We start from the raw sequence: 10,384 nt of genomic DNA on the forward strand, positions 1-10,384 counted from the left end.
GTTTATGGGATTACAAAGAATCAACACAATTTAGCAACTAAACAAACAGCAACACCATGTATATAATTAGATGAATCCCCCACTGTTCATCATTTGTGTTGTTTCCACTTTTTTTTTGGCTATTATAAATATGCTGAGATGAACTTCCTGGCTCATATATCTTTGTGCATGGGTGTGATTGTACTTCTTTGGCAAAGTATCTGGGATATTTAATTATAGAACCAAAGGGTGAGAACATTAAGCATTTTGACACATATTGCTAAATTATACAACTTTTTGTCCCAAAATATGTTCTGACAAAAAATGACCCCATCTCAATAAGTCTACTCAACTACCTTCTATAACTAACTATAACATGCCTAGAAACTTACTTGGTATATAGGGCTTCATCAATTTTATGTCTTCATCATCATCCTCATTTTCACACTTACAGTATGATTTATACTGTATACATGTCTGGAAGATCTTAAAATCATTCTTTTAAATACAAGGAGACTAATTAGTACATATATATTGTCATAGTAAACTATACTCCTTTTATATAATATTTCACCTTCCCTCCAGTTTTGCTATTTAACGTAGTGGACATTAATGGTCTCAACTTTCTCACAATTTACAGTAAGTGAATGTATGAAAATGAAGCATAATTTTATATTTTGAAATTTGGCCATGAATTGTTTTGTCCTAAATGCCAACTTGATATTTTCAATATGAGCTCTTTAGGATTGTTAAGATGAAAATAATGTGCAGGATTTATACTAAAGTATGACATCAAAAGCACAGAGCAAAAGGAAAATGATATGTGAAGAAAGACTTATCTGTTAATTTGACTATAAACTTGTTTAGAGTTTCTCTTAAATGTATGACATCTTTCTTCCCACATTCTGAAAATATGTAGTTTACTTATATCTTTATTAGAAAGGTACACTTGTTACAGCTAAATGATTATTTGTTGGTCTCTGGTCAAATTATCATGTTGGCACCCTTTTAAAACTGAAGTCTCGCATAAAATTCCCAGAGACCAAACAGGTCAAAATAATGATGACATCTCATCATCAGTTACATTTTTCATGATTTTTAAATGAATACATCATTTTGCTTGTGGTTCCTCTGAAACATCTCCGCAGACCTCAGCATACTTTGTACTGATTGATGTGAATTAAACAGGTCTGTTCTTAAAGTATCTTTTGAAATTTACAGAGACTTGAATTTCCAAACAAATTTAACTTTTGAACTTACAATGCATGTACATAGTGAACAGCGATTCTCTCTTTTCCTTGCCTACCAACATCCGTTTTTAGAAAGAAAATAAGGGAAAAATGAAGTAAATAGTTGAAATCTTATAATAAACAAAAATATTGATTTAAAAATTTGAAGATTTAAAAAATATTTTTGTTTTTAACAGCAAATATTTTAAAATTATTACAAGATTTCAACTATTTACTTCATTTTTCCTTACTTTCTTTCTAAAAACGGATGTTGGTAGGCAAGGAAAAGAGAGAATCGCTGTTCTCTATGTACATGCATTGTAAGTTCAAAAATTAAATTTGTTTGGAAATTCAAGTCTCTGTAAATTTCAAAAGATACTTTAAGAACAGACCTGTTTAATTCACATCAATCAGTACAAACTATGCTGAGGTCTGGGGAGATGTTTCAGAGGAACCTCAAACAAAATGAAGTATTCATTTAAAAATCATGAAAAGTGTAACTGCTGCTGAGATGTCAGATGCTGAGCTTCCCTGGTAGCTCAGATGGTAAAGCGTCTGCCTACAATGTGGGAGACTTGGGTTCAATCGCTGGGTCGGGAAGATCCCCGGAGAAGGAAATGGCAACCCACTCCAGTACTCTTGCCTGGAAAATCCCATGGACCGAGGAGCCTGGTAGGCTACAGTCCATGGGGTTGCAAAGAGTTGAAGATGACTGAGCAACTTAAAGAAAAAGATGTTAAAAAAAAATTTTTTTTGAAATCTTCAAATAGTAGATCTCAAGAGAAAGGCCAGCATTTTCAATTTTAAAATAGTCACTGAGTTTGGGTTGCAAAATGACATATATATATATATAAAAAGGCCATATTTTATACTTGAAAGCTTGGTGGATATGAATTTTATTACTGATTTCATGGTTACAAAGACAACTTAGTTTGTAATCAGAATGAACATAAACCACAACTTTTTCTGACTCTTTTTAATTCTAGCATTTTCTAACATCACATTTACTTTAAGGTTTCAACAAATATCTTCTTCCCAACCATTTCTGAAATCCTGAGGTTAAGAGGAATAAAGAAAGATATAATTATCTTTTTCTTTCCCCCAAATTCAGCTTGTGTAGCTGAATGTTTGTGACTTATTACAGTGTTTAACTTATAAAACCTTCTCACAAGTACAAGCTAAATGGGAGAAAACGAACTGCCTCACCTTTTCAACAAACAGGGAGGAGCAAAAGCCAAGGATATTTTACATTAAAACCTACCAGACTGTGACAGTCCTACCAAAGAGAAACCTTAATGAATTTTAGAATTTCTTTTTTGGTGAATCTGAGTGCTTCTTTTACTTTTATCAGATTCCAAATGAGAGTATACATTTTTCTCTGTTTGATGTGCTGGGCAAGATCTGGTAAGAACTGATAATATGATTTATATTAAAATGTGTATTAAATATTCAGTATGGTTTGAATTCTTGGATAAAGAATGATATAACATTATGGTATAAAAATACACTGTAATTATGGGTATTCATGTGCAAACAGATTATTATGAAGAACATTTGTATGTGTATGTGTTTGGTACATTGTATGTTCTGTATTTTATTTTACTTACTGGAATTATTTTTTCAAGGAGATATAAATAGAACAAATACAAATATTCAAGAGAAATTTAGAATAATTTAGTACTAGAGAATTTTCTTCAGTATTGGAAATCATGGCTTAATAAACATCTTGGTGGTTTTTTTTTTTCATTTGTTTAAATAACCCTACTTTTGAGGACATTTTTTCCATAGGTAAATTGTCAGTTGCAAAAGAAACAATAGAAACATATTCTACAATGTTTTGTTTTGTCCTATCACGTTACAGCAAAACAGAAACCAGAACAAGTTTATGATAATAATGTCGAACTTGATTGTCCTGGTTTACTGGCTTACGGTAAAAAAGTTTACTAATTTAAGTAATATCATTTACTACTTTAGGTAATAAATAGTTCAGTAGAACTACTTGTTCTACTTTATGATAATAAGTAGCAATTTTACAACCGTAATGAATAGTTTTCTGTAGAGATTTTGCAAAAGAAGGCCATTTCCTTTGTTTAAAAATCTTTTTAAAAATTTCTTGAATGCATACTTGAATAACCTTAAAATATCAACTAAAAATTCAAATTATTTCTTGTTTCTTTTCAATTGTATATGTGAGCTTAAAAATAAATTCTGGAAATGTTTGTTTTATATTCAAATAGACTTTGAATGGTAATAATATACAGTTCATCATTTATATTTTACTTACGTGGAATTCTTTTGATAGGTATTTTATGTTTTTATAATATACAGTGAATGTGAAAGTGAAAGTCACTCCTGTCTTAGTCTTTGCGACCCCGTGGACTATACAGTCCATGGAATTCTCTAGGCCAGAATACTGAAGTGGGTAATCTTTCCCTTCTTCATGGGATCTTCCCTACCCAGGGATCAAACCCAGGTTTCCCTAATTGCAGGAGAGCCAGCTGAGCCACAATGTACAGTAGTGGTACCTTAATTTGAAAGAATTCTAAAGTACAGACTCCTATCCTTTGTGTTATATCATAGTTGACATCATTCTACATCAATATCATGGTAGACTTTCTCAAATTGTTGCTTTGATTAGTAGATAGGAAGTTGTTCTCAGTTGAGAAAACACAGATATAATTATGAAGTGTGTTTCTGGCTCTGTCGACAGAAATAAAATATCAGATATTTTAGATATTAATAACAGTAAGTAAAAAATAAGAAAAATTAAAAGATTTGCCAAGTATTAGAATCATACTTAGCCCATGCAAGTGTTCTCTCATTTTACATAAGTTCTTACATACCTAGGATATTTTGTTGAAATTTCAGTAATTTATTTCAGATAAATATGTTTTTATTCAATTATACATGCCCTTCCCTTCTCCACTAGAGGTTCTGAAATATATTTTTCAGAGAGCATTTCTTACACTCAACATGAGAATCATTACATCTGCCTTCAGAAATGGAAAAACATCCTAAAAAACTGGGATTAGTTAGGTCATTTCAAAACTTTTAAATAGAATCAAATAGAAGTAGAGAAGTAGCTGAACTACTATATATACAAATATATATGTATATGCATATATTTTTAAATTATATGCACATGTGTTCTTAGTACACTTTTGAGTCCTAATATCTGCTGAATTGGTGGTTGTGGCTGTTACCATTATTACTATAGCAAGTATCAGCAAATATTTCTGTAAAGGGCCAGAGAGTGAATGTTTTAGGCTTTGGGGGCCCTACAGTCTTGATTACATCCTTTCAACTCTGCTATCATGGCATGAAAATAGCCATAGACAGTTCATAAACCAATGAGTCTGGCTGTGTTCTAATTTAAATGTATTAATGGACACTAAGGGCTTCCCAAGTGGCTCAGTGAGTAAAGAATTTGCCTGCAATGCAGGAGATGCAGAAGGCACAGTTTTGATCCCTGGGTTGGGAAGATCCCCTGGGAGGATGGCATGGCAATCCATTCCAGTATTCTTGTCTGAAGAATCCCATGGGCAGAGGAGTCTGGCGGGCTACAGTCCATGGGGTCACAAAGAGTTGAACATGACTGGAGTGACTGAGCACGTATGCACAATGGACACTAAAAGTTGAATTACCAAAATTTTCATGTCACAAAATATTCTTTTTTTTTTTTTAATTTTTTTAAATTGTAAAATCATTCTCAGCTTGCTGGTCAGATTTAGCCCACAGGCCATAGTTTGTCAACTCCTATGCTCCAGTAAGTAACTAACAGAAGAGATGTTAAACATAGATTAGTTCATCTTTCTCATTTCACAGGTCAGGAAAATTGAGATTCGGAAAGATGGAGTCATTTTGTTAAGATGATAGAATTTACAGCCCTGGACTCCTGGACTCCTGGGCATTGTGTTTAAAAATGCAGATTCTTCTTCACAGGATCGAGGGTGAAGCCCAAGATTCTGCAATTTTAATTCAATCCCAGTTGATGCCCATATGTATGCAGACCACATTTTTAGTAGTAAGAGTATATTTGTAGAACCTTACTGAGTGGACTGTCTACAGGGCAATAGTCATTCCAAAAGCCATGGAATTCTGAGCCCACTGACTCAACAAAGTCATCATTATTTTTCTCTAAACTTTATAAAAATCTTTCTGATGTGACTAGTAATCTATTTCTATTGATTTACTAACATCAAATGTCCACAAACAACTTTATAATTTATTGTACCAAAGTTTCTTTCAGGGTGTTATGAAAGAAGCTGGGATTTACAGTTAAAAAACTCAGATTCAAGTCTGGTGGCTGTTCTCACAGGCCAAATCATTTAACCTCCCTGAGCATCAGTTTCTTCATTTTTAAGTGGAAGTAAAATTTATAATACCATTTCAGTGCGTTTTCAGGCTCAAAGGAGATAACATAAATGAGTGATTTGGTCAGTTATAAAGCAATATAAATTAGGCTAGAGTAATCCACTGTTTTCTTCCAGATGCATTTTCTCTTTAATTCTCGAAGATTGATTTCCAGCTGTAGGACTTCACACTGTATCTACCCATGTACAGTTATGGTAGACTTGTATGTACTAGGTATATCAGAATTCCCTGAGTTGTGCCTTTAAAAATGTAGATGTACCTTCCAAATCAGAATCTCTGGGCATGGCTCAAGAAACCACATTTGAATAAACTCTCCTTGTCATTTTTTATACCCATTTTTAAACTCATGCTTAAGAATTCCTGATCAAAGACTTATCAGTCACCTATTATATTTTGCTTGTTTGGTCAACTGTTAGTGTATTTTCAACAGCTTTTCAAATATTTGCACAGTTGAAAAGTTACTGATTGAATATCTTGATTTCTTATTACATGTTAAATAAATGTATTTTCAAAATGTGCTCTGTTTGCTCCAGAATCATAAAATTAAGCATACTATGGCACTCTCCTGGAAGCCTTCAGGGGTTTTAAAGTTCTACCTAAAATTTTGTGTCTCAACTGGCTCTATAGCCATGTAAAACTCTAACTTTAGTTTGGTCAGTTGGCTCATAGTATCAAGTTGGTGGTCAGTCATTTGTATCTGGAATTCTATTGGCTCCTGAAAGCCTTCGTTCTTATCACACATGAATAAATAATCAAGCTAGTGAACTCGTGGTAGAGTTTTATTTATGTTGCTCGACAGTTTGCATAATAACTTATACCATAAATAAGCTCATGCTTTTCAGATCTCTCCCACAAATGTTGTGTTGCTTCTGTATATTTGTAGTATATATAAAATTTATATTTGTATATAACCTTCCACAGGTTATTTAATCTTTTAAAATTTCACTTTCTTGAGGAAAAAGATAGCAAATATAAAACAGTACAGTGCCTGACATGGAGTGGTTGCTAAATAACCATAAACCATCATTGATATTATTGATGTTATTGCTATTAACAAGTACAGTTTTGCTTTTAGAAATGAAGAAAGAAAAAGAAGTACATTTTTCTTTTAGAAATGAAGAAAGGGAAGGAAGGAGGTTTTCATACAGGTTTTTAGGGATGAATGTGGGTTTCAGAGGATTATCAGAGGAAGAAGTAAATCTTTACAGAGTGTGTTTGGATTGGTAATTTTTTATGACTGGGTTTTGAGGACTCTGTGTTATTCATTTTGTCAGTGCTCAAATTAGCAAGACAGACTAATTTGTGTGCAAGTGGGTTTGAAATCAAAGAATATTAGAATAATAGAAGTCATAGGGGACCATTTATTTCAACTCCTTCCATTTAAAGAAACCAAGGCCTATAAATGAGAGCAGAAAAACATTTGCTCAAATTCACAAGAGAAGTTTGAAAGAAATTGAAGACATTTGGGTCTCAGTGGTCCATGTCCAAGGTGCTGTTCACACCTCTGAACTCTGTTGGTTTGGATCTCCTTGCTCTCTTCTTCACAACCATTGCAACTATAATGGAAATATACTTCAGTTAGAGCTGAACAGCCTAGAATCATTATTCCTGATGTCATATGTCTTTGATATTTTTTAAAAATTTACTGCTTCTATAATTTGAAACCTAGGAAGATTTTCAGAATTCTTTCTCAGTGCACTGCTCTGTTGAGATTATTGCTAGAGTCATTATCTTTCTACATATTTGATAATGAAATCCAGTATTGTGCCCTTGCTACTGAATTTCTAATCAGAGTAATTTAGACTAGTCCCAAGAACCTCAATTTGTTAAATTTTCAAACAAAATCAATACTTACTTTTCTGTTCTAAATATCTTCATCTTTCAGCCAATAACATTATTTGTTATCATTTTTTAATCAAGTCTATTTAAACCATTTCTCCTCCTTATAACACTCACAAATAAGTATGTTAGATTTAAAACATTGAGAAAATATTAAAATTCAGGAGGGAGAAACAGAAAATATAAAAAGACAGACAAAAAATCTAATATTACCATCACCACAAACTACAGTTATGGTAGTGGTTATTTCCTACCAGTTCTAATGCAATAAATATGTGTGTATGTGCACAAATGTGAGCTAGAGTTTACTGCATATATACTATGTATTATAGCTAAAATTAGGACTATATGTATATATTTATAGACTACATAGATTTCTTACTTGCTGCATTACTATGGATACATCATAATTTATAGACTCTGCCATGTATTTAGTTGATTCCTAAATAACCACTTTAAAAATGATGTGATATGTATCAGTGTTAATGGTCATGGTATAATGGTGAAAACGATACAGTGATGTTATTTGAATTAATCTTGACTAGTTTTTAAGAATATTGAGCACATTTTGATGCATTTATGTTTGAATATTTAATTTTGTAAAATGTCTTTATATTCTTCACTTGGTGTTCACTTGGGGCATTCTTTTTCTTCATTAATAGTTCTTTATGTATATTAATTCCTCTTCTACTTTGTATTGAAAATATTTTCCTAAGTTTTTTTTTTTTTTTTCATTTGGCTAGTTTATAGTGTTTACATTGTTGTTTAGTTGCTAAGTCATGTCCAACTCTTTTGTGACACCACAAACTATAGCCTGCGAGACTTCTCTCTCCATGGGGTTTTCCAGGTAAGAATACTGCAGTGGGTTGCCATTTTCTTCTCCAGGGGATCTTCCTGACCCAGGGATCAAACCTGCATCTCCTACATTGGCAGGTGGATTCTTTACCACTGAATCACCAGGGAAACCCGTAGTGTTTATGTACAGAATTTTTAAATTCACTTGCTGTGAAATTTGTTGGTCTGATACTTTATGGTTTCTTCCTTTTTTTAATGCTAAAAAGTCATTACTCAATCTGAGATGATATATGTATACATTAATTGTATTCTTCTTCTAGTTCATATAATTTTACTTTTAAAGGGAATGTTTTTATATAACTCAAATCAAATAATTATTGTAGTAGTTATTATATTTAAAAATCCATTACCTTTGACTACTAATGATGTTGAACATCAGTTTTGAGCCTACGGGCCATTAGACCACTCTTTTTGTGAAGTGCCTTCAATTCTTTTGTCATTTTTTTTTAAAGTAACTTTTTAATTTTACATATATGTATATGTGTACTGGAGAAGGAAATGGCAACCCACTCCAGTATTCTTGCCTGGAAGATCCCATGGATGGAGGAGCCTGGTGGGCTACAGTCCATGGGGTTGCAAAGAGTCGGACACGATTCTCTATGTGTATACAGAGCTTCCTAGGTGGTGCATTGATAAAGAATCTGCCTGCCAATGCAGGAGACACAAGAGATGCAGTTTCAATCCTTGGGTAGGGAAGATCCCCTGGAGTAGAAAACGGCAACCCACTTCAGGATTCCTGCCTGGAAAATTCCATGGACAGAGGAGCCTGGCAAGCTACAGATCATGGGGTTGCAAAAAGTCCAATATGACTGAGTGACTGAGCACACATAGCCCATGTGTGTATACATACTTAAAATATATGCACATAATATATATAATATATATATACACACATACATACATACACATATATATTTGGGATATAGGAACTTTTTCATATGTACATTTTACAAACCTGAACATTCACATTCTTATCTGTGTCTTTTTAGGAGCTGACATTTTTCACTATGGCAGTTTCCAATTTATTATCTTTATGTTGGGTGCTTACTGTGTCATATCTGAAAAATCTTTGCTTACCGCAAGATTGTTAATATTGTCTCTCAATATTTCACACATGTTGTCTGCCAGAGAATGAAGCCAAATCAAAGCAAGCAGAGCTGAGAGAACGAGGAGAAAGGATGGGCCTTAGTTCTTTTTTAATCTAGAGCTAGTTTAGCTCCATTGCAGTAAAGTCTGACCCTTCTAGAGTCTCCACTGAATGGATGTGATGTTCATTAAGTTTTATCTACTCTGGCTGGTCAGGACTGCAGTGCCTCCTAGCAGGCTGTGGCCTTTGAAGTTGTTGAGCTTACCGCTCTTTGTGGAGTTTCACCCTATGTAGGCACAAGTTTGTCTTCAGCAGTGGATTCGAAGGGACTCCTCTCAGAGTTTGGAGCTCAGCCTCTGCATAGCCCCCTCCTTTGTGGTACACTGTGATACAAATTCTAGTAGATTCAACTTTTTCAAACTCCAGTCTTTGTCCCCAACTTGGCAAAACCGCCATGTTTTGTTGGGTTCAACCCTCCTGCACTGAAGACTGAAAACTGCCTCCAGGTAGAAAGGTATTAGATACAGGGTTCAAACCATTTGTTTACCTTTGTAAAGATACCATAGCTGTATGCTTTTTGTTGTCCAATGTGTAAACTTTTTTTTCATATATTTTTTCAAGTGTTCTAGTTGTTTACAGAGGTAAAGTAAGCCTGGAATCAGATATCCATATTATAATGATGGGAACTGGATTCTGTAAGATGTTTTTGTTTTATTGTTGTGTGTCTGTGTGGTCACATAGTCATGACCAACTCATCGTAATCCCATGGTAGGTCACTCATTGACCCTATTGGGCTTCATTGACCCCAGTGTAGCCCTCCAGGCTCCTCTGTCCATGGGATTTCCCAGGCAAGAATACTGGAATGGGTTGCCATGTCCTTCTCCAGGGAATCTTCCCAACCTAGGGATCAAACCCTGGTCTCCTACAGTGGAGGCAGATTCTTTACTATCTGAGATACCAGGGAAGCCTTTTCTATTTTGGTAAGACATATATTAAAAATTACCATTTTAAGTGTATTTTA

This window comes from Capricornis sumatraensis, chromosome 1 (assembly GCF_032405125.1).
Source record: "Capricornis sumatraensis isolate serow.1 chromosome 1, serow.2, whole genome shotgun sequence".
NCBI classification, from domain to species: Eukaryota; Metazoa; Chordata; class Mammalia; order Artiodactyla; family Bovidae; genus Capricornis; species Capricornis sumatraensis.